The 24800-nt window shown below is 38.4% G+C and overlaps 1 long non-coding RNA gene across 1 annotated transcript; it reads right to left on the reverse strand.

Moving 5' to 3' along the window:
• Positions 1-1122: 1122 nt before the first annotated feature.
• LOC135450057 (uncharacterized) lies at positions 1123-5149 on the reverse strand. The gene is made up of 3 exons (XR_010440937.1): positions 5069-5149; positions 2015-2133; positions 1123-1214 (listed from the first exon to the last, which is right to left on the reverse strand). It is a non-coding gene; the product is annotated as an uncharacterized LOC135450057 (long non-coding RNA).
• Positions 5150-24800: the final 19651 nt, after the last annotated feature.

The raw sequence follows: 24800 nt of genomic DNA on the forward strand, positions 1-24800 counted from the left end.
TAGATCAATATTCTATCTCCTTACATGGATGGAATTTGTGATGTCCTCCAAAGTCCAATTTTATTTCTTTCACCTCTCAAATTAAACACTGCCTTAAAGGTTTGCTTGATGGATTAGTCTGTTTTATCTGATGATGGTCGTCAAGGCACATGTGGCAGTATATCTTATCCCATTAGTAAAGATCATTAGCTACAGCTAAATTGCCTCTCTATGACACATAATAGTTTCATCTATTATTATCGTTCCTGTCCTGTAATTCAATTTCATGATTATGGTTTAACAAATCAAGGGGCCCGGCAAACAATATATTTTAGCCATCATTTAAAGTAAAGTCATGTTACTGACAAGATACATAGGGTGGTGCTGCAAGACATATTGAGATTTCACTCCTTTTGGTTTGCTGAAAAATTCTCTATTCTCTCTCATTTCCTAATGTAGAAAAATACCGAATCAGGAAAAAAATAACAAAACACCCAACTTTATTATGCCTTCATTGCATGCAGTCAGCTCTTGTTTCTTTAGGAGAGCCTCTGTACCTTGCTAGAGGCTTTCCAAGCTTTGATGGTAGCCCTTGTTTCTAGGGAATCAGGATAATGAAACAATGACACTTTGTAAGAGTGGCTAGTTAGGATTTGCCTAAAGGACATCTATTCCATAAGAATTTATTCAACACTCTACATCACTTAAAGCTTACAGGAGAAATCTCAAAATTCATCCCAATAATATCTCATAAGGAGAGAGGAGAGTAAGTTAAGGGGTGTTCTTGCCCTAGAACCAATATCAAGAAATATACACACGCACACACACATATATATACACACACGCATGCATATATACATATATACTGAAACAGTCTTTCTTTTTTATTTGATAGTAGCTTTCTTTTTGATTTGAAAATGTCTATTTTCAAGTACTCACTGAGCACTTGCACAAGCACACATAGCCCAGGAGATTGATATCTCTCGCATCTGCAACTTCTCAGAGATTTCACCTGCAATAGAGTTTTCCCCTAATCCTAAGGATTGATTTTGGGCCATTTCTCTGAGGCTATCAACTTTTGTCACTCCTTAACAAGCAGACCATTAAACCATTTCCCTCTCTCGTACTCACTTGGTTTCATTGAATAATTATCCTTAGTTCCAAAAACTGTAATGGATGCTTTATCTCCTCTCTAGTGGCCATTCACCAGAAAATATGACGCATAATTAAGAACTCTGGGGAGAAAAGAGAGAGAAGAATTATTCCCATTATGTAGATGATTTTTAATGAATTTTATATGAATATGAATTAATATGATTTAAAACTAATTACCAGAGAGACATAAATTCTAACATACCTAAGTAAACCTGGGTAGGAACAGTGACCAGTGATTACTGGTTATCAGTAGTGTTGAAATTTTTATTTGGGAGGGAAATGAAAATAAATGTAATCAACCAGGAAGGAAGCTTCTTGAAAGCAGATGAAAGTTCTCAAATTTGTTGAGGAATAACTGTGGAACTTTGTTGCGTTGTCAGATATTACATATGCTTCCTGGCTGCATACATATTTTCTTCTTATATCCAGGGAAAACTTTAGGAATGTACAGATCAAAGGAAAGGTAATTTTTGTGGGGTGGTTCTTGGATGATTGATTGAATTCTTGAAAAGAATTTTGTCTGGCCTTTGGAAAGTTATTTATTAGGGACTTTTGCAGCAAGGCCCTTAGGAGTGCAGGTTTACTACGAAATGTTTACATTTCAGTACTATGCATGCTTATTTGCAAGTATATGTGACAAAGAATTATTCACTTTGCTAAAGCTGTCACAAAGTTTGGGCATGGCTCCTGCACTTGGGAACTTTCCTGCCACCTGCTTTCCTTATCCAGCTGAGAATCCTGACCTCAGTGATGGAGAGTATTCCATCATGTAAACACTATGGAGGTAGAAAATGTAACATTTACCATGTCCTAATTCCTGGGCAGCAGATTTTATAAGCAACCTCAGAATCTGAGTTTCCAGAATTGTTGAACAACTTACTTGGTAAACCTGAGGATCCCAGGCCTTTCATTAGCTTTAAATTTAAAGTAAGCTTCCAGATAAATTGTCTGCAAGTCTGGCTCCAAGAGGGAGTTTATGGCAGCCCCCTAAAAAGGAATCTGTAGAGAGAACTCTTTTTATTGTCTTGCACAGATAACTGATAATTATGAGGGGACTTTCTCTTAATAGAAGTTTCTAAAATTAATTTTTTTTTAAATGAAATATCAATTACTTCTACAAAGGAGAAGTGTCTTTTCTGCCTGAGACTGCATTGCCTTAATTTCCCTTAGGGCTCCCAGTAGGATTCTTATATTTCTATTCAAAGATCCCAGACAGTACTAAGATTTTCTGATTGTGTGCACGTGCAGTGTCTTTTCCTCAGGGGTTTTATTAGACTTCCTGCACTCGAGTAGCTCCAGGTGCTACAGTAAAAGTGGTTATGCTCATTCTAATAAATGGTAACAAAAAATAGATCCTCAAGGCCAAGGAATTTCAGATTGTAGCCAGTTTCCCATATTCAAGGATGGATAACTTCAGCCTTGTTAAAAGTGGGCTGTTGCAATCATTTCACTGAGGTGCTCTGTGAGATGATGTGCAGAAATTAAGTCATTCCCAATTAAGAAGAGAGAGTGGCATACATTTTTGCAAAATAAAATCAATCATCTTATGCACCTTCACATTAACAGCTAATCAATTATTACAGTGTCACATAATAAAAGGAAATTTATTCTATTCAGTAAGTGTTTGTTAGTGTTGGCAGTATTGTGGAAAGACACTCTCATGGATATTTTTACAAATATTGAAGTATAAGGCAATCATATATCTTATGTGAGTTGGCTGCAGACAGACAGTTACCTGGAATATGATATCAGCATTTCCAGCTGTAGAAGCTGGAAAATACCTAGACACACTTTGGCTCAGACACTTATTGAAATAGAAACACCTGTGTTAGGGTTTTCTGCCTTTCGGGCAGGAATAGAAGGAAACAACTCAGTAATAATCATTTAAGAATGTTCTGGGTGAGTTTAGCAAAGGTCATTGGGTGCTGAAATTTCTGCTAGGACTGTATATTGCTGACTGCAGGCTAAAGGATTTTTTTTCATCTGCTTTAGGGCTTTCATGCCAGTCTACATCCTAAGTGAGGGGATTTTTTTCTGTAGGCAGAGCCCTAACAATATAATATAGCTCTGAAATTACTATGAATATGACTATGAAAATGAATATGACCATGAAAACATGCAGATTAGAAAGTCACTGGTGGTTTTGTATAAATGCTTATTGGTAGGGATAAAGATTTTTATTTCAGGCTTCTCTGATTTCTGATTTAAGGATCAGTGTTAGCTAGCACTGACTCTGAAAGAAAAGACCTTATAGTCACACATTCTCTCTAATGAAGGTCACAGAAGATGTGGGAGTTCTCGTGACCTCTGCTGGAAATTCATCTTCACTGCTGCTCCTGCTCCTCTGTTCTCACCTCTCCCTGTCTGCATCTCCTGGGGTCCTTGAGCAGATACTAGAAATGGAGGGAAAGAAGGCCATATTCTCTTACTGTAACTTTGGAGTGCTGATAATTACCACCAGCTCAAAGGCCAAATGCTCTTGTAAGCACAGGGAAATGAAATGTTGGAGTTCAGTGTGAGGGAACAGATGGAAGCTCTGGAGCAGCGGAGCAGCAGCTCTGGGCCAACCTGAAGCATCAGTAAGGCTGTGGGTACTGCAGCACTGACCTTAACAGCTCATGTCAGGGGAGTCCTTCCTTAGAAGGGAAACTGAATATGCCTACCAAATTGTTTCAATGAATAACCCTTTCTGATTCCTGTCCTAGAAGGGCTGCTGAATTTGAGGCACAAAATGCCTTCGTGCTCAAAACTCCAGGGCTGCCTGATTGATATTGCTTGGAGGAGTTTTTACTCCAGCTAGAGCTAAATGAGAAAATGGTTTGCCCACAAACCCTCCATGTAGGAACTAACCTAAGCAAATCAATGTCTACTGAGAGCAGCATAGATTTCTTGCTCTCATTGTGGACAGCTTAATGTTTTAGCAGTTTCCAGTAGTCTGAAAAGCCTTTTCCCACTGTGTGGCTACAGGCTGCCTTGGGAGGATCCCTCTGCTGCAGTGCTGTATTTTGTGGCATGCCTCAAGCTCAGAGATCCCATTTGAATGAGCTTATGCTGTGGTTGAAGTCAAGCTTTGTGTGGCAGCTTTTGATTGAGAAATATTTCACCTAATTCATCTCTGTTAAGGATGGCAAAAAATCAAATCCTCCCATGCACCCTTTATAAATCACCCTGGCTAACACACCAGTAAATGTGTTATCAAAAATGCAACACCTATTACTGTGAATTTCAAACAGCCAGCACTGTAAGCTGGATCTGAACCTGTGGGGAAGGTATAAATTGATTAGACTTTTTGAGAAGCTATGAATTACAGAAAAGCAAGACGAACATCTTTAAAGGGTTGACAACAAAGAAAAGAAAGATGATTGAACACAAAAATGCTGGGCTAAACCACAAATAGCTTGTTCCTAAGAGAACAAGGGTAGGGAAAACTTTTCTGGCTTTGAATAAAGGAAGGGTGAAGACAAAGACCTTGGTGGATTAGAAATATAGGCAAAGAAGGAAGATTAAAACCCTTGACAATATAAAGCCCTTAACTAGAAAAATAATGAGGCAAAATGAGTCATTATCATTAGTGAATATTTAGCTGGAAAAGAATGACAATTAATACCATGCCAGCTTTATTAAGATGCTCTCTGCAGCACCTCATCATCCCCATCTTCTGTAAAAACTGAAATGTAAATTTAATTTAAAGCTTTTAAATGAGGGGTTGAAAAAAGTCATGTGGCTATGAGATCCATAAGTTTGCAACAGGGTCTATTTTAATGTCCAGCTATTGTCACCTTTTATTATATCTGTAAGCCTGCAGAACCAAGAAATAATCACATCCTATGCAATAAAAATGTAAGGGAATTTTGTCAGTGTGAAAAGGCTCCAGCTGGAGTGACAAAGAGAGAGCGCAATAGAGGCGTTTTCTGTGAGTAGCATAATGACCCACCTCGGATGGAAACTCCAGTTCTCAGAGAGGAGAGCGCTTGGGAATTGATGGAAAAGAGGAGTTACACAGAGGAGGAGCCCTAGGAATATATCAGAGGACTGTTACATAAGCTTTGATTGCATAAGCTTGACTTGAGGACAGTTTTGTATATGCCCCTGTCCAGCAAACCTTGGTTTGCCTGGTACACCCCTTTGAGGATTATGGTATTTTGGTGTTATTTCTTTTGCATTCTGTTATTTTATAAAGAGAGAACTTCCAGTCATTTACCATTTGGCCTTCTTCCCTTATTTCATTAGTGGGAGTAATTGAGCACTGAGCTCTAGCCTTGAGGGAACATCTAAATAAACAGTTGCAGGGAGATGTGTTGATCTGATTTATGCTCTGAGCAGTATTTCCTGTGTGCAACAAGCCACATTTGTAATGAGCCTCAGTCAGTACTATCAGATGAACTTTGTATGGCCTCACCCTGAAGAAGTTTTTGTATAGAATACAGTCGAGAAAACAGCATCAAGTTGGAAAAAACATTTACATGTATGTATTCTTCAAATTTCAAGTTAAAGATTTTCAAGTGTACTACATGAGTAGAATTTTTTTTTTTTTTTTTTTACTCCATGTTAACTGAAAAAAATCACCAGAATATTCTTAATCTGTTTAAAGTATGCTTCTCCATTTTTTCCTGCAGACAATGCATTTAACAAATGGAAAGTCAGGAATGTCTTTGATGATTCGAACCTGTAGTCCAATATGAAGATAATGATCAGTAATGAAATCTTCAAAAAGAGATGAATGTCATCCTGCAGTAAGCTGACATGGAATGGGTCTTCTATAAAAATATTTTGCCTTAGCCTTTGTACTTGTTCTGACGAAGTGGTAGTTGTTAGGCCTTCTAGAACAGATGTCAGCCTTTACTATAATTTCAATAAAATTAGTTAATATAACATAGTTATCTTTTAAAAAGTGTACTTCTTTTTAGTCTTCCCTTTCATTCTTTGAGATTCTTTATTTATACACATTTTTGCTCTTTGTTGCATCTTTTAAATTGAAGACTCGTTCTTATTCCCAGAAGACAAAGTTAATTAACCAAAAAATGAAAACAAACCACCTTTGTTTCTGCTTGCTTTCTACATTAGAGGGCAGAGTTCCACCTCATCTCTCTGTTCATCTTTTATTTATTCAAAGATGTTTGATAAAATTAATTGGGAATTTATTAAAAAGGCTATGCTAACATCTTGGGGGAAGGAAGACCTTTATTTAATATGCAAATGTGCAGATACAATGTGTCTGAATCAATGTAGCTGTTACTTTGAGGTATTATTTCAGGAAAATTAACTCTGTGGGCCCCTTCAAATTTAATTTTGTGCTATGACAAACATGATCCAGCAATTGAAAGGAGGCAAGAATTTCTAAGAATTATTATAAAAATAGTGCTTTTTTATGTTATCTTCTGTACTTACTAAACTTTTGAACTAATATTTTTGTAAAATCGGCACTGAAACAAAAGTTTCTGATCACTTTCCATTATAATTTGGCAGCTTTTAAGTGTTTGGGGTTGTATTACAAGAAAATCACTGTGAGGGGGCAGTAAATACAGTCTAATGCTATGGAGCACCCACTTAAGAACAGAAGATAAAGGATAAATCAGCTTTTTTTCTGTAGTTTAACTACATAATTAAAGGTCATTATCACCTGCTTGTTGTTTCTTTAACAATATCTGTATATTTCTCTTGGGTTTTGAGGGATCTCCTAGGCCTTGCTTGCATGTTGGTTGTTTATTTTTCTGCGGGGTGCCACATTAAACTTGAGATAAATAGACAAGACTGAGAATTTGCAGGATACACCCAGAAGTGGAAAATGAGTCATTCTGTGTCAGAATATGGTCTTGGTAATTAACTAGTGTTCGTGATGAGCCAGTATGTGTGGCTCAGTAATAAACACATCTGAAATAACTCTCCAAAATTGCTTTTCATTCCATTCTGCATGTTCAAAGTTTAAAACAAAAATGCAATGCTTTAATTTATGTATTTTCCCCAGGTTCTCCATTTCATAAAGATTTGTTCTTAACCACACTGCTCTGTCAGGAGCACAGGTCTTTTGCATCCCATGACCCTGTCCTGTCTCTGGAGCCAGGCAATATTGATAAAATGCCTGCTAGAGCTCCTTAAAGCTCAGTCATTAAAGCATGAATCCCTTAAGACAGGCTGAATCAGATACTGCATATCTGATCTGAATTCCAGCTTTCCCTTGGCATCTCCAGCCTGGAAGGGCTTCATCTTCAAGCCTGCACAGAACAATAAGTAGCAGACCAGACAAAATTGATTTGAAAGGTATCTCCAGAAGACACATTCTCCTTACCTCTTCTCGAAGCAAGAAAAACTACATCTAAATTGTTCCTGGCAGAAGTTCATCTACCTCTTGAAAAGGACCCAGAGCTGAGGTCTTGGCACATTCCTCTGGCAATCTGAACTTCTATTTCCTTCTCACAAAAAGGGTCCTGCTGCAAGCTGACCTGAATGCCTCCTGCTCCAGCTGAAGCTGTATTTGGGTTGAGTGCAGGTTCAAACCCAGGACACAACAAAGTGCCATGCAGCCAGTCTCTCACTGTGTGCTCCACTGTGGGAAGGAGAACTGAGGGGAAGAAAAATGTCAAGCTCCTGGGTTGAGATAAAAACCCTTCAATATTGAAATAAAATGTAATAGCAATATAATAATGAAAAGGGAGAAATTGAAAGAGAGGAAGAAATAAAAGGAAAAAAACCCAAAAAGAGAGTAATAAAACCCAAGAAAGACAAGTGATGCACAATACAACTGCTCACCCCTGCTGACTGATGCCCAGCATGTCCCTGAGCAGGGATTGATCCCTCACAGCCAGTCCTCCCATCCTATACACTGAGAATGATGTTCTGTGGCATTGAACAACCCCCTCCCAGCTTCTTGTGCACCTGCACCTTGGCAGAGCATGAGAAACTGAAAAATCCTTGACTTAGTGTAAGCACTGCTTAGCAACAGCTAAAAATCAGTGTGTTATCAACATTATTCTCATACCAAATCCAACACACACCACTGTAGCAGCTGCTAGGAAAAAAAATTAACTCTATCCCAACTGAAACCATAAATAAATTGGTGTCACCTCATACTGGCCCCCCTTCCTAATATTAATTCCAATTGCTTTTTTCAGTGTTAGAGCAGTGTTAGAGGAGCAAGACAGCATCGTGTCTTGGGTAAGTGCATTTAGCAGGAGTCCAACTCTCTGCATGTAGAGAGCTGGACTCTCTACAGCACCTACAGTGGAAAATTTATTGAGATAAGGCAGGAACCAGGTGATAAAATAAAATTATCTGCTCTTGCATACACTGTCTGACTTTCAAGCACTCTGCCAGGAATGTGCAGTTGTGAGCTCCAAGGTGCCATTAGTGTCAGGGTAACACAAGGAGTGGGAAGTCTGTGGATGAGCTGGGGGCAGCTTAACTGAACAATTAGCATTGTCCTTTGTTGTTTGTGATGTGGTAGCTCTGAAGGACCCCTCCACAACGTTTTTCAGGAGAAAGACTCTATAAATAGTAGCTAAAAATGCATCACAGGATGGAGGAGATTTTTTTCCTTCCCTCTAGAAAAGCCCTGAACGTAAAATTTTCTTTCATCTTGTCAGGCAGGCAGCCCAAAGGAGAGACATGGACAGAGTACAAGTCAAGTGTCCACTCATCTTGCACCCATCCTTTCTTCTTGAATCAAAGGAGAGAGATCTTTTTCTCCGGTGTAGAATAGATAAGTACCAGGGTGATTGTAAAAAGAGTTGTATTGATCTGGTCTCCACAGTGTGAGAAATGGAAAAGAACTGGTAATTACCTGCCTCATAATTCTGAACATGATGAACCAGGAAAAATGCTCCAAGAAATCGCTTCCCATGAAGTAATTAATCTTTTAATTTTCTTTTTCCATCACATGGCTTCTTTAAGTCTCTTTAATTCTCATCTAATACCACAGAAGTAGTCAGCACTACACCCCTCCATGCATATGTCAGTATCTAAGTCCTTCCTTATCTGTTCATATATTCTGCTCTTGTAAAGTGGAGTTGCTCATTAGGTTAAAGATCTTTATTTGAGTAGAAAAATACACTGTGATTCTAAATCAGAGCAAATAAATTTAGTTGAAGGCCCTATTCTTCAGTCCCTCCATCCCAGTTCAGCTGCTATCCTTAATGGTGTCAAATGCTAACTTCCCTGAGTAATATCAAACCCAGTCACATGTAAAGAATCCTTCACGTGTCCTTTAATCTTAGTTTCATCCATGTAGGATTGAACTTGGCAAGCTGTACGGAGTTCATGGTTCTTTTTAATGCAAAAGATGAATGAAACCATGGAGTTTTCACACTGTTTCAGACGGCACAAGGCTGACCCATTTTATTTCGTTTCAGTCTCCTCACACAGAGAATGCACATCAGAAACTGAGTTTATGGATGAGAGCTTAACAGGCCAGGTAGGTTTGCAATAGGGTGATGGCCAAAGACACTGCCTGGCAGGCCAAGTCCTGGTCCCCAGCAATCTCTCTGCTTGACCCAAGGCAGTACATTTCATCTGTCTGCAGTTTTAGCTTCTGCATTAAAACATGAGTTGTATTCCCTTTGTCTGTGTTGCCATTTTAGGTGATAAGGTCTTTAAGGCAAACAAATTGAATTTCATTTGCAAAGCTCCTTGTTCAGTTTAGGAGCATGAACAAAACCAAAACTCTTTCCCAATTCTTACTGAAATTTTGTATACAACTTAGAGAACTGATAAATGCCTCCACTGCTCTTGTTACAGACTTGGCAAATAGCCATATTATGGCATCATCATATATGCAATATAACTGCAGAAGAGCTCAGTGCAAGAGTGTACTGTCCACATTAATGATACCATGAATTTGATTTTTAAGTACTTATATTCTACTGCTGCAACTTCAAACCAAGTAAAGATTAGATGTGAAAAGGTGAGAAGGCTTACAGAATTGTACTTTCTAAAAGTTTATGAAAATACAGCAAGAAGTATCAGGGTAGGAAATATGGGATGGAAATCAGAATAAGCAAAGAACTATCTTTATTAAATGATCTCATTAAAAAGGTAGTTACATGTTTGCCAAACTGCTGCTTTGATGACATTAAAAAAGATCCTTTAAAAATGGAAGATATTAAAGGATACCAAGAAAAAAATATATTCCTTTGTAAATGCTACACTTCATGCTATTAATTTCAATGACTGTTTCATATTTGCCTATCTTTCACCTTGATAATGCAATTATAGTGGTACAAGATATTCCACATAGATGCCAAGATGCAATTTAACTGTCTCCATGTTTCCCAGTCAGATTGTACCTTGCATTTGACCCAGCTACTGTATGGTTATTAATAGATGTGCAAGGGGAAGTCTCACTGATGCTTTTGCTAGGATTGCATTGTCATTTACCTGACAGTAAAGGAGAGGCAAATAAACGTGACTTCACTGTTGGTGCAATCTATAGAGACGGCAAAAATTAAAATTGAGTGTGGATTATCAGCGAAAAGGCTTAAAACAAGGTCCATTTCTATCAATGAAACCTTTATCCCCTTATGCTTTCCTTGGCTGCAGGTGGGTGTTCATGCAGGTTTCCCAGCAGGATGCAGTAAATTGGCACATGGTCTGGGATCAGCAGAAATGGAACAAGTTCATCAGGGTGCAGTCCTCCTACAGCCAGAGCAGTTGGGTTCAGTTTTGTGTTTCCATACATTGATCACCCTGTGCTTCCAAAATTAATAGGTTCTATGATAAAGAAATAGGACAAACAACATTGCATCCTACTCTAATAATGATAATTTTTAAAATATCAAATAAAACAAGGAAGCCAAAGCAAGACATTCAGAAGATATAAAGTCAGTGGAGGTAATCCAGAATTCAGATGGAATTTTAGTGGTGGCACTTTTGTGTATATATTCCTATAAACCAAATTCTGACACTAAGAATTTTATCCCACCTTGTGAAAAGGGGCAAGTTTTGTTCAAGTAATTTCACTGAGTAAGGGCAATTTACGTGAGTTTAGAGTTTGCAGAACACAATGTCCAGCCTGTGGTTCATCTTTTTGCACGGAAATTTCTGGGAAACCTTTTTCTGATGAAAAATGTTGATTCCCCAAAAATTAATTTCTTCTATTAGCTTCCTGCAAGTAAAAATTTCTCACATTCTGAGAAGATGAGCAGCCTGTTCTAAAACTCACATTGTTTTAGAGATTTAAAGCAGGGATATGATCACCAGTCACATAGTGCTGCACTTTTAAGCCTGTGTCTGTTACACTCTGCCAGAAATAATAAGGTATTATTCATTTATCTTCAAACAATTGCAATTATTTTTATTCTAGTCCCAGACAACCTATTTGACATGTGTATATATATATATTCATATGGCAACTTATTTTCACTTCAGCCCACTCTTTCTCTGACTGATTTCCTTACGATGTTTTTGACACTTCTCTCACACAACCACACATAAAAGGAATGACCAGATGTACCATTACTATACTGTATTCTGTGCTGCTCTTATACAGTCCACACTATCTAGCCTTCATTTTCACCAAACTGTGCTTATCAAAGACATAAGAAAAAATATAAGCAAAAAATTGCTTCTAGGGCGATCTTCAGTTTTAGACTAGCCCCTACCTTCGATTTGAGGATGGATATTCAGATAGAAAATTTTAACTGTGGTCTTGCTTTGGCCCTTTTCATGAGTATTTACTAACATCACCATAATAAAATAGTCAAATATTGGGATTTTTAAAGGACAGTGATGAAGTCAGTCCCTTCATATGCAAAGAATTTTACCTAAGGCTCATCTGTTCTGGTTTATACTGAAGCTTTTTCTATAATTATATTCCAGACAATAACACAACACTTTTCTTCTTCACTGCTGAACTCTTGATCTATCATCTTTATTATGTTTCCTTTTAGAAATAATTTTATGGTCAAATACCCAGCTGAAATTTAAATAAAATGAAATCATGACTTCTTTTCACCATTAGCCCAAGATAACATAATAGCATTATGACAGGTGAAGGTTAACATTTCCATTGGCAACTTTCATTTAAACCATCTCAGAGCAGGATGGCATGCATAATTGCTTTGCACCAATAGAGGAAATAACTCCCATTAATCCTGTAGTGAAGGTCATAGAAACATTGCAAGGCTCAGAACAATCACAGAATGAAGACACAAGAGAATGACAGGGTCATTTAATTCACACACCCCTAGCTACAAGCACAGCCTCAGACAACTATTTACCTAGCCATTACAAATGTTTTTCAGTTAGAATCTTCTAGCAATTAAGAAAAGGAAAACTCAGGAAAAAAAATAAAGTAAGTCTGTGTTAAGAGTTAGAAATTACTTAAAATAATATTTTTAAATAGCACAAGCTACCACAGTTAAGTTGGATTTGGTCTATTATAAAATAAAAGCCCCCCCTTTTCAGAAAAACAGCAAAAAAACCTGATGCAGAGAGAATCAGACCTTCTATTTTTAATTATTTTTCATTTTTGCTAATATTAACATGCCCTTGTTCCATTCAGGAATACCAAGAGGCAATCTATTCTTGTGATAATTCTGGCCCAGTTTTCAAGCCCAAGAGAATCTGTTAGTTTGAAATTTAGTGATTAGATGAGCCAAATCAGAGCTCCATCATTACTTTTAACTTTCCTATTACAGGTGAAAACAAGAATCTGCACACTATGGACTTTCACAGTAGTTATTGCCAGGGGATATCCTACCCTTTTAGGAATTTTAAATTGATACCCCACTCCTAAAGCAAAAGATTTCCATAGAAAACTGCAGAAGTTACTCTGGAGAGGAGGAATGCATAGAAGGTAGGCAGGAGGATTAATAGGCTCTCCAATGTACTTCAAGCATTCCTCTAGGTCAGAGAATTAGTCAGAGATTACCCAGCTTCATCCACATCAGGGAATGCAAACAGAGGTGGCACACCATGTCATCTGAGCAATAGCAGCAATCATGGGAAGCACCTTCTGCTTCTGGACACATGAAAACCATGGACTGTGTATCAAAACTGCTTCATTGTGTGCTGCTGAGGGAAGGGCCATCTCCTGTTGTATAAGCACATTGTTTTCCAGAGGATTAACTTTGGATTTGATGATGAGCTGGCTGTTGTCTGCTCTCCATCTCACTCTACTTCCCTGTTCACTTGCACACACCTTTCTCCCTCTCATTTTCTCAAGCAATTTCTCATTTTCTCTGAGACTAATCCTGCCTCAGCCACATTCCATGCTAGAAAAATTTCCCCCTTCTTTGCCATTTTTCAGCCATCGTTCCCTTCATTTTATTTCTGCTATTTACCCATATCTATCATTTACTTGGACTAAAAGATACCACTAAAAAAGGCTATTTCTCTCTCTCTCTAGCTGAATCTTCTTCTTTTTACTCTTGTTACTATCACTGGCTGAGACTGCTCTAACACAAGACTGTGAAACCCTCCACAAGCTCATTGCTTATAAACTCTTTGCATGGATAGTTTGTTTTGTACATGCTCTGTAGCTGCACAACCAAACTGGGCATGCAAATATGCAACAGATAGAGGAGTTACCACAGGTCACTTAATCAACAGGACATAGTGATGTGCATGGTTTTGATCTGTCCCATTGAAAAGTAAAAGGCACAGGAATGCTCTTGGTTTCCAGTTCTGGCGGACCAAGAACGCACAACTCAGTTATTGTGGCTTCACTGACAGCTTGTAGCCTAGGAAGCCATTGCAGCCCCTGCTATTTTTCCCAGATAGCAACTCCTTTAGACATCTTCCCATGAGCTGTTTGCCATTTCTCTCAGTGTCTTACCCACTGTAGTTTTTATTTCATTAATGCAATGCAGGAAGCAGATAAGTATGAGAAAATCACAACCTTCACTGAGTATGCTGAGCCACGCACAATATTGTGTGAAGGTCAATGCTGCATAAATAGATGCTCCAGAACTTGTTTATATTTGGGGCCATGAAAACTGTAAATGTTATATAAACAATTAGGACTGATTTAATTACATTCAGATTCTCTTTTGTTTGATTCGTTTCAGTTATTAAGAAATGCTGAAATCTCTCAAAGCAAATATACAGAACTCAGAAAGTCTCAGCAGAAATGAAATTTCTGAGTGCCTTCCAATATGCGATACTCCTCTTTTACTAGAACTTAAGAGACTTCCTTCTGAACAAAACAGTTGCTCTTTTTTTCCCAACAATTTAAAGAGTGAAACTAAAGCACTTTTGCCTACATATATTAGTCCTAAAGTATGTAAAAAGTGACAAGAAAAATCTTAAAACAACAGCTGTAAATACAGGGTGACATTTCTTCACAAGAGTACCATTGGGTTCAGAATAAAAAGCAATAAAATTACAATTGCACCAACAGGTAACCTACCTTCCTACCTCTGGGCAAGAATTCCTGTCAGCATGGCACACAGCCAAACTAGCCTGTGTCCCAAAAGCAGACTGCAGATAAAGATCATTTTACTCTGACACAGAACTGAATTGTTGCCAAGTCTTGCTGTTTATTCTTGGTCTTGTGAAGACATCAGCATCTGTAAAGTCATTCAGTGGTCTGGAAAATAGATCCTGACACTAACTTGCTCAAAAATAAAGTTAACTTTCCCAGAATCACAGAATAATGGAACAGGTAAGGCTGGAAGGGACCATGGTGGGTCATCTGGTCCAACCTCCCTGCTCAAGTAGGCTCATCCCAAAGCATATGGCACAGGAGTGTGCCCAGAAAGTTATGGAATATCTCCAGTCAGGGACACTTCAAAAATTCTCAGGCTATCTGTTCCAGCGCTTGACCACCTGCACAGTAAATGAGTTCTTTCCCATGTTCAGGTGGCACTTCCTGTGCATCAGTTTCTGTCCTTTGCCTCTTGTCCTGTTGTCCAGCACCACCCAGAACAGGCTGGTCCATCCTCTGGCATCCTCCCTTCAGATACTCATAGTCATAGAAATGTACTGGTGCCACTTCCTCGGACTTCCTATAATTTAACTTTTTTATGAAGGATGCTTCAATCTCAAGTAGATTGTACTTTGGGTGTGTCACCCTGAGTTTTCCCTATTTATGTCTCCTTCAGGGAGAAAATCAAAATCACAAACAAGTCATCTGAAAATTTCAAAAACATTGCTTTCAGGATTTAGTACATTCACAACTGGATTCTGTATCAACAGGTCAAGATGCTCATATATAAAAAATCTGACCAAAATCCTTTAGCTGGAATATCAAGGAAGTTGTGAATATTCCTGTCTTTTAATTACAGGCATGGAGTAAGTGGATAGAGTCAAAAGGAGAAGAGTGAGAAGTTTAAAATGGTATAAAAAACATTCTCCCCAGGGAGTGATTTTTGAGCTCTTGGAGCTTTTTTTACTGTAGATAAGAAACAATAGAGGCTGCTACTATCCCTTATCCCCAAATATGCTAGAAGTTGTTATAGAGAAGAAGAGAATAAACCAAGTCTACTGCATACTTTCTAAATTGCAGGTCTTTTTCTATAACATCCCCTGTGTTCAGCATGGTCCTATCTGTTCTGTCATTTAGCAAACATCAGAGTGGTGACCAGTCTTTCATTTGTTTTCAGGACAGGGCCACTGGCATGGAGCTCTTTGTTGCAGATAGTGATACTAATAAATTTGGGTTTCACTATACCATTTAGATTAGTTATATTAAAGCTGTGTAGGGCAAAACATCCATATTTATGCTGTACTTAACTTTCTATTAATAATAAATTCATGTGAAATACTTTTGTTATCAATATTGATCACTATTCCAATTGAAAGCCAAGATGTCAAGGTTTCCTTTAGCATCCTCAGTTATATTTAATAGCCCTGTTGATGAGTGAGAGACTAATGAAGGCTAACAGATGGTGTATTTAATATTGCTGTAGGGTTTGAAGCACTTGCCAAAACAGATACACAAAAGGATTTGACAACCCTGTAGCTGAAAACCTTTAATTACAGCTACTTCACTCCTAGGGGTTTCTGTGAGGCCAACACAGCAGCACAGCTTTAGGATGGGTCAGCATGGTGAGCAAAGGCTCTGCAGAGCCAGGCAGTCAGTGCTGGTAAAACTATTTGCTGAACATTAATAAACTGGACTTGGTGCAGAAAGACAAGCCTGGACAGAGAGAGGGAAATAAGTGATGATGCTTTCTCTGCCTCTGAGAACAGTTTGCCCTTTTCCTAAAATGCCACCTCTTGAAGACTGTCATCACCTGCTGAGCAGGTAGGTGGGGAGAAAGCCTGCAGCCAAAGTGGGCTTTTAATTATGCCTGAGTTATAGCTGAGATTTCACCTTAAAATCATGTGAACTTCAGTTCCATTTACTACTATTAGGAACAGCAGTCTGCAAGTAAGGGGGCTAAAATTTGCTGAGGTTGCAAAACTCTATCTTTGAAGGAGTGCAAAAATTTATTGAGGGCAAAAGAATGCATAGAGAAATCTAAAGTTTCTAAAAACTCTTCTAAGTTTGAGTTGAAAGAAGGAGCTTTCAGCAACTTTCAATGATTTTCCCGTCTCTACCTGTAACAATTGCCCCCTGCTTTTCTGGCACAAATTCACACCACTTCCAAAATTAAAAGGCATAATTAGCAGTTGCATTCTGATTTGCCTGAATTGATTTCTTGGCTATTGCTTAGAAATTCAATCCATTCCTTCAGAAAGAATAGGTGTTTTCACTGCCCTTACTGTCTCTGGCAGATTTGTCTGTAACTAAAGGTATTGATTCTTTCTGAGTGCCAGGAGGAGCTAGTAAAGTTGTTCATATATAATTCCAAATATCTGATCAGTACTTGTTTTACACAGCATTTTCTAGACAAAAGAATATGTAGATACGTGCACAGACAGCTATGTAGACAGGTTTTGAGACTGTCTGACAATGGAAGAAAGGTTTATCCTCACTACCATGCCTCTTGCTACACCCAACAACAGAGACCATCCCTGCATTCAGGAATAAATAATTTCATGGAGAAAATGGTGGCAGGGAGGGAGGAGACAACAAAACAGAAAAATAAACAGGAAATGAGATTTCCTAAAGTAACCCACAAAGCAGCTTGGGCCAACAGAATAACAAATTTTGCCAATCCCTGCAGATCTGGCACTCACAAATTTCATGCTCCAATGTGATGAGAAAGTCTTTGCATCTTAAAAAATTGAGAAACTATATGAACAATTGAAAGGTAGGTATGGAAAAATGAACAGAGGAGGACCCCTTTTTTCAACAAAACTGGCTGAGTCAGTCCCTTTTCTAAAGGACATGGGAGAGCAACTGCAGCACAACATCCCTGAAAGAGACACAGTCAGGACAGTGTAAAGAGGCTGCCACATTTGAGGGTAATTGGAAGAGAATCACTAATTACAAGGGCTGTGAAGTCAGACAACTCTTTCATCCCTGGATGCAGTTAAACCTGATAAGCAATGGCTAGATGGTGGGGATGTTTTGAAGCTAAATATATTTTTAATGTGATATGCATCTTCTTTGATGTATATATTTTCGGTAAATGTTCATCTGTTTAATTATTATTTACTTTGTACAGAGCTTTGGGATTTACTAAGATGAAAGAGGTTATTGTTTGTTTGTTATCTTGTGAGTGACAGTGCCAGGGCTGACTCTTAAACCACTCCATCACTTTTAACAGAGGACCTCAAGCCATTCCAATACAGACAATATTCCTGCAAAAATCAACTTTGAAGAAAATGCATATACACAAAGGATATTCCATAATTAGAGAAGGTACAAAGCATTGAATGTGCCAGTAAAGTCAATTAAGCTCTAATTACTATTGGATTCAGATCTGCCATTGCATGATAAATTGCTCAAGTAAAAGTATCTTTTAGACACAGAGGTGCTAAATTCACCCCTGCTGATGGTACAGATGTTTTTTCAACACCCCTCTGATTCTATTTGAGATTAAAAATGCAGAAACTTTCTCCTGTTTTAGGCAGCAACGTGAAAATCTCATTAGCTGATATAATCTTTAGGTCGTTTTCTTTGTGTGGTTACGTGACAATCCCTTACTTTCCTCATTTCTGGGCTGTTCTAATGACTTCACACCCTCTTTTTCTCAGGAGGCAGAAGATCTTTCTGCAATGAGCAGTTGACATATGGTTAGTGTCTGGCCCTTTGCTATCATTCAGGTGATGGAGAGCTTTGGAAAACTCTTGACTTTGTCTCAATCTCAATGTGCTCCATCAGGAATTCTGCAGATGACAGTGATTCAGCTTTTTAAACATTTCCAAGTAGTTCATCACTCACTGCCACTTTTCTCCTTACCTTTCAGTGTTAACAAGTTTCCATATGCTCTTTCCATATGCCGTGTGGCTTTTACAAAATCTCAGGCAGTAACTCCTCCAAAGGCTGCCACACCTTTGTGGTAGATTTGTTTAGCAGACTATTCATGCAACCATGACAACAGAGTGAAAGTAATCCATTCCAGGGACTTCAATACATTTTGGAATGGCCTCTCATGAAGTTTAGTTTCAAAAATTTTAGGTGCAATTTTAGGATGGGATTAGACCACAGCGATCTCTTGCGATAATTTCTACTTGAGTCACTCACTTGTCCTTCATCCAGTCTCCCTTCATACTAAAATTATAAAAAGTATATTTTAATTACAATGAAAATCTTGAACTGATGTTAGCACAAATATCATGTTCTTCAATCTTTCAGGTCTCAGCTGCTCTAATCATGTTCCTTCAGTAACTTGATGTCAACTTACTGAAACTCCTTTAGATTTGTCAGTCTGATCAGTGCATGTCTTACAGCCCCAGAACAAAATCCAGATGGTGGCTCCATAGTGCAGATGCACAAGATAAGGTGTTTAAATCCGTTTAGAGGGGGATAAAAGTCATGCCCAACTAGTTTCTTGAAACTGGTACCTCAATCCCTGCTCCTCCAGGCTGGTTTTCCTTTGCCACATATGAATATAGTAAAAGTTCCCTTTCTACATTAAAAGAAACCTTCTTTTCTCTGTTCTTTTGAAGTCTTTCTTTCATTTCCTGCTGTGTGCCTTTTCAAAGGCGGCTGAGAAGCTTTTTGTAACTGGTGATTACAGACTGAGGTACCAAGACTTGCACGTTTCTCTTCACCTTTGGCTGAGAGAAAACATCTTCTTTCCTCCTAAGCACTTCTGTTTGCAGTTCACAATGTTCCTGCCCCTCCAGTGTCTGCGATTGCTGCTCAGTGGTGTGGTGAGGGCTGTAGAAAGTGTTGTTCAGGAATCCATACAAATAACATTTATTACTGCTCACCTTGGGTGTCATGGAAACACAAATCTTACAGCACTGCACTAAAGTGAGCAATCTGAGCCCAGTCACAGCAGCAGAAGCACCTCATTTATTAGTTATTTAGATCATTATCACCACAGTGCAGGAGAAATGAAAACTCCATGGGATGAGTGATTTAACTTCGGTGCGAGCCCATTAGTCACGAAGGAGCACGCTGCTCTCATTACACCCCACAGACACCACCAGGACTGATCCTCCACAGCCTGTGAGAGCACAGAACAGGAACAAACGAGGGGCTTTCTTCACCACACTTGATTCTGCCAGCTGGAGAGATTGAAGATTCTTCACTGTGCATGGAAGTACCATCCCTGAGAGCTCCACCTGGTACCAGATGCAAAAACTGTACTGAAGACAGGAGGTTAAGGTGTGCTTTCTCCAGGGCTCTCTATTGCTTCTCTAATTAGTAAAACTTGAAGTGCAGTGCTTCCAGATAAAGGGTTTTCTCATTATTTTACCATTAGAAGCACTAGGAAAAGGGAAATTTTGTGATCAGTATCTTACTAGAAATTATTTAAATGGGACTACTGATGTTTGTAATTCAGTTTATTATGTGGAGGTTCTTGCTATGACTACTAATTCTTCTGCCTGGAGGGCATTTCCAGAGATTCTTAGGTGTTTGGCCCTCACACCTTGCTTTCAGTCACATTTAAATTATTAAGTACATAAATTATGTAAACTAAATCTCTTCCTCTGTGTTATCATAGGCAGTCAAAGGAAATGTCAGTGTTTATTTTGCCATAGTAACATGAGTGCAACTGCTTTCTCTTGTATGTGTTTACTATTTACACTATTCTGAGTCCAATTTTAAAGAAAATGTGACCAAATAATGGCAGGACATACAGATTGACCAAAATCATTTATACCTGAAGCATGAAAAAGTTTCAGCTTTCAGATTCTTAAAAGGTTGAGGAGAGGGCTGAAAAGCTATTGGTAATTCTTTTTAGGGAGGAGATGGTTTCATGAAAAAGCAGGAAAACAATTGCATCTGAGATCAGAAAAAATGGAATTTGAAGTCCAAAAAAAAAAATGCCTAAAGCAAGAGCTCCAAGTAGTCAACAGTTTACAGAGCACTTCCCACAGTCCTAGTTAAATGTATTCTTAACTCAAATACTTTACTTATTATAAACAATTTAAATTACTTATAAATTAAAGCTGTTTATGAAGTGCTTGCTGTACTTTTAGTTTTAAGAGTATTTATAACATTTAACAAGCACTGTAGGCTCCCACATTCTATGTGTGTCTGTATCTGCTAAAGCTGTAACTAAATTTCCAAAAGCCATTAAAACCAGGATAGAAACACAAACACTTATAAACTTCAGAACCTTGTTAGCACAAAATATATTTAAAGTCTTACGTGGCGAGAAAACTCACTCATAAACCAGCCAATGCTTAAAATCTTCTTAATAGAAAAATAAATAACAACAATAATAACAATAATACATTATTCCTTTCTGAAAATTATTACTTTATCTATAAACTCTACTGAAAACACTTTAAAGTATTTCCAAAAGGTATTCAGAAGTCTCCAAACCACAAGATTGATAATTTCTAGCTTCTTTTTAAAAAGCTGGTGTTTCTTGACAAAGCTAAAACCTAGCAAAGTGTGGCTTAACAGTAACATTTATCAATGTCTGTGTATTGTCACTGTAAAAAATAAAAAGAATTTTAATTTAAAAAATAATTCCATTTATTATCCTCCCTCCCTTCTACTACTGCAGTAAATTATTAAGGTAGTAATAAAAAAGTCTATTTAAAATGCAGACTGTACTTTTAAATCATGTGGTGATATTCAAAGGAAGACAGGAATTTCAGCAAAGTTTTAGTTAAATTACTATAGAGATGCACAGTCCAGGTCCAGACCCCTGTCTATATCTGTTGCTCAGTTGTTGGGAAAGACACATGTTAAATTTGTCTCTAAAATGAACACAGGGATTTTTATCCTCATCATTTCTATGTCAATAGAACAAGACAAGAGCAAGTCTTCATCTAAATTAGTCCTTAATCCCTCCAGGCATATCCTATGCCAAGGTCATTAGGGTTTATTACCTGAACAGAACAAAGCAAGTAAACAATGTCAAACTGGAAATGTAAGAGGTTTCCTTCCTTGTTCTTATTCAAAATTGTTTCAAGATTGTGGGAGGCATGAATTTATTAAAACCTGTAAAGAAAGATGTGGCCTGTCACGTTATTTTGCCTGATATTTGTGCCATTTTTACGTCTGGTGGCTGGTTCTCACAGCATCCAGGCTTGCAGCACTTGGCTGACTTCCCCCTTTTCCCAGCGAGGCTGGAGCCCAGCTCAAGGCTGGCAATTGGCACCCTTTGGGGAAGGTGCCCCCTTCCCTGGGCCGGGAGCTGGCTGGGGTGGGCAGAGGTGCTGGCAGCCCCTCGAGAGCCAACACCACTGGCCCCAAAGCAGGGCAAGGGTCCCTGCAGAGAGCCAGACACAGGCACCTGCCCCACACACACTGCCCAAGCGCTCCAGCTTCTCTGGCACTCGTTCTCTAAAAGGAAAACCTGTCCCTGTTGCCTGTGTGATTTTTGGAAAACGGAGTGAGATATCTAGATTAGTTTACTTTTTCCTTAAAACAACACTTCCACTAAAAACTTTAGTAAGATGCTTGCTGAAAGTGAAAACCTGTAGGGCTCAGTCATGAGCCTATTGAAATAAATTGGAGCACTTCTGTTGACTTCCCCAGTGCTGTTAACAGCAGACTGAACTCTGATATCCCTGGTTATATATGCCTGGCTTACCCACAGGATGCATTAGAAGCCATCTCAGATACCCAGTCCTTTGTGGTCTGTTTGATTCTCCAAACACTTAATTCTCAAGACCAGGGTCAGATACAAATCCAAATAAAAATCTCAGAAATAATTTTCATTATTATAATGACATTTGAGTCAGGAGACAGAGATAGAGAGGGCATAGAAGATCATGTTGTCTGAGGTTTCCAATAAAATGATTGCCATTAAAATGTCAATAGTTAGCACCAGTCACTGTGAAACTGCATCTGCTCTGGCACATTTCCCCTAGAACCTTAGGACAGAAATATATCTGAATTGAGGGTTTCAGAACTACTCAATATTGGTTTAATTCTGCTGCCATTGAAATGGTAAGATTTCCATTAATTTCAATAGAACAACATTAAACTCGGTGTAAAAACTACATCATCTATTGTGTCAGAGTGTCATTTTATATCATGTTAATGATAATGGCATAAAAAAAAAAACCTAAGAGCACTTCATTTTGCACTATTATGGAACTAAAGGAAGAAATTGCTGTGACCTGAAGAGATATATGATTTTTTACCAGGGTTCAGCTAACCTTTGATCACTTTTAAAAATTAAAGTGATTTTAGGGCAGAAAAATGCTCATAATAAAAGACTTAAAGAGCTCAATCTGTTCATCAAAAAAGATCAATAGTTACTTAATTGCAATGTAGCAGTGCCTTCACACAGAGAAAATGCCATGTAGTAAAGGACTCAATCTATCACAGAAAAGCACAAGAACCACTGGCTTCACATTATACCAGGTAAAATCTTCACAGAAATTAAGCTTCTGGCTTATTGGGTTTCGAGGTTTTCTGTTGGGTTTTTTTGGGGGGATTCTGTTCTGTTTTGTTTTAATCAAATATTCTGATTAGGTATTAACAGATTCAGACAAGGACTGAAGCTGTTTTCCTAAAATTGTCATGATGATCATACACAGGTTATCAGTCTCATTAACAGGCTAAATAGGAAAAGAAAGAAAAAAGGAAGAAAAAAATTAATTTTACTATGAAGAACACTAGAAACACTTAAAAATTATATTTTCTGGAATTTCTTCCCAGTATCCCACATTTCCAACAAAGAAAACAGTGGAAGAGAGAGAGTGGGATCCAAGAAAGAGAAGAGAGGAGAATAAATTCCCATTTTAAATCAGCTCACCAGCTGAGGATCAGGGCAACAATCTACAGGAATTGAGCAGAGGTGGGGGTTGGCTGCTTTGTTTTATTTATTTCAGAAAAATTTATTTCATGGCACAGATTACATACTCAGATCAAGTGGCACTTTAAAATGCAGAAAATTGTTTATATTTACATTTTCTACATTACATGTAGAAAATGTTTGTTTGTTTGTTTGTTTTTGTTTGATACTACTCTTTATTTTGTCCCATCCTAGTGTGTGTCACTATATTTTGACTTTACCTTACCAGTAGAATTAAAAGTAAACTAATATAAAACATTCATTTGGATATTCACTTTGTTACCTCTGTAGCTGTTACGTGATTTTTTTAATATGATGTTAAAAAAATACGTGCTTTTATTTGTTATTCTCCTGCTTTAGTAATACTGCCAGCTGTACTTTCCACTTCACATGAATTCAGGTCTATTCCAATTTTCCACTTCCCTGCCTTTAATCCCAGCGTTACAAACGGAATCCCATGCTACACTAATATCTCTCACTCACTGGCACAGAAGAGATCAATATTTTAAAATGCCATATGTTTTATAGATCAACTGTCTTGTGCATAGGAATCCAATGGCATCTGAACCATTACACAATATTTGTAAGTTACACAAGTCAAGGACTGGGAGGTCTGTCATTGCACACGCTATCAGTTCCTAAAATGTTTGTACTCATCTGTGAAATGTTTTAGTATTTTTATAAAACTTAAATAACTTACCCAAATGCTTGATCTCCTCTCCCCATAAGCCATCCTCTGTGGTTTGCAGGCGTGGTAGAAGCTTTAATAAGGTGAACATTTTGTCCTTCACACAGACTAGAATTCCCTGGAAGCTTTTCAGAAGGTTTCACACATGTCCATCAAAAGTTGACTTGAGCTCCTGCTGAAGCAGAGAAGTCAGTGCTGAAAGGCACACCTCTGGCATGTGTTTGGCCACTGAGTTAGTTTTGCCAACACTTCAGTCTGATTCACCTGTGGGTACCAATGCAGATGTTGAGGAACTTACCCAGTGCAGGGATCTCTGTGGGCAGCAGCAGTGGGAGCTGCAGGGGGAGTTTTGGGGGCAGGAACCTGAGCCCCAGATGAGAGGCCATGAACTGCTGACCCTTTGCACAACCAAGGGTACAGAAACCTTGGGCACAGCTGAGACCAGACACTCAGAGCCAATGACTCCCAGACTTTCCTGTCTTAGACAGTGGGGGAATAAAAACCCACATGTTCCTTTGCTTGGGGTCTCTCCTTGGAGGCACCAGCTTCAGCTGGTATTTGTAATTTAGTTATTGAGCCAAGATTAGATTATTTTAAGGATGTGGACATCTGAGGCTCTGCTATGAGAAACCTTGTGTTGAGCAGGTGAGGACAGGTGGTCTGAGTGTGAGTGTGGGGTGTGTAGCTGCAAAGGGGCCTCAGGTGGGGTGAGTGCCCCTGGTAACAGCCAGAGCAGCTTCAGGGTGGCCCAACAGGGACCTCCCTAACACAGA

The sequence above is a fragment of the Zonotrichia leucophrys genome, chromosome 7 (assembly GCF_028769735.1).
Source record: "Zonotrichia leucophrys gambelii isolate GWCS_2022_RI chromosome 7, RI_Zleu_2.0, whole genome shotgun sequence".
Taxonomy (NCBI): domain Eukaryota; kingdom Metazoa; phylum Chordata; class Aves; order Passeriformes; family Passerellidae; genus Zonotrichia; species Zonotrichia leucophrys.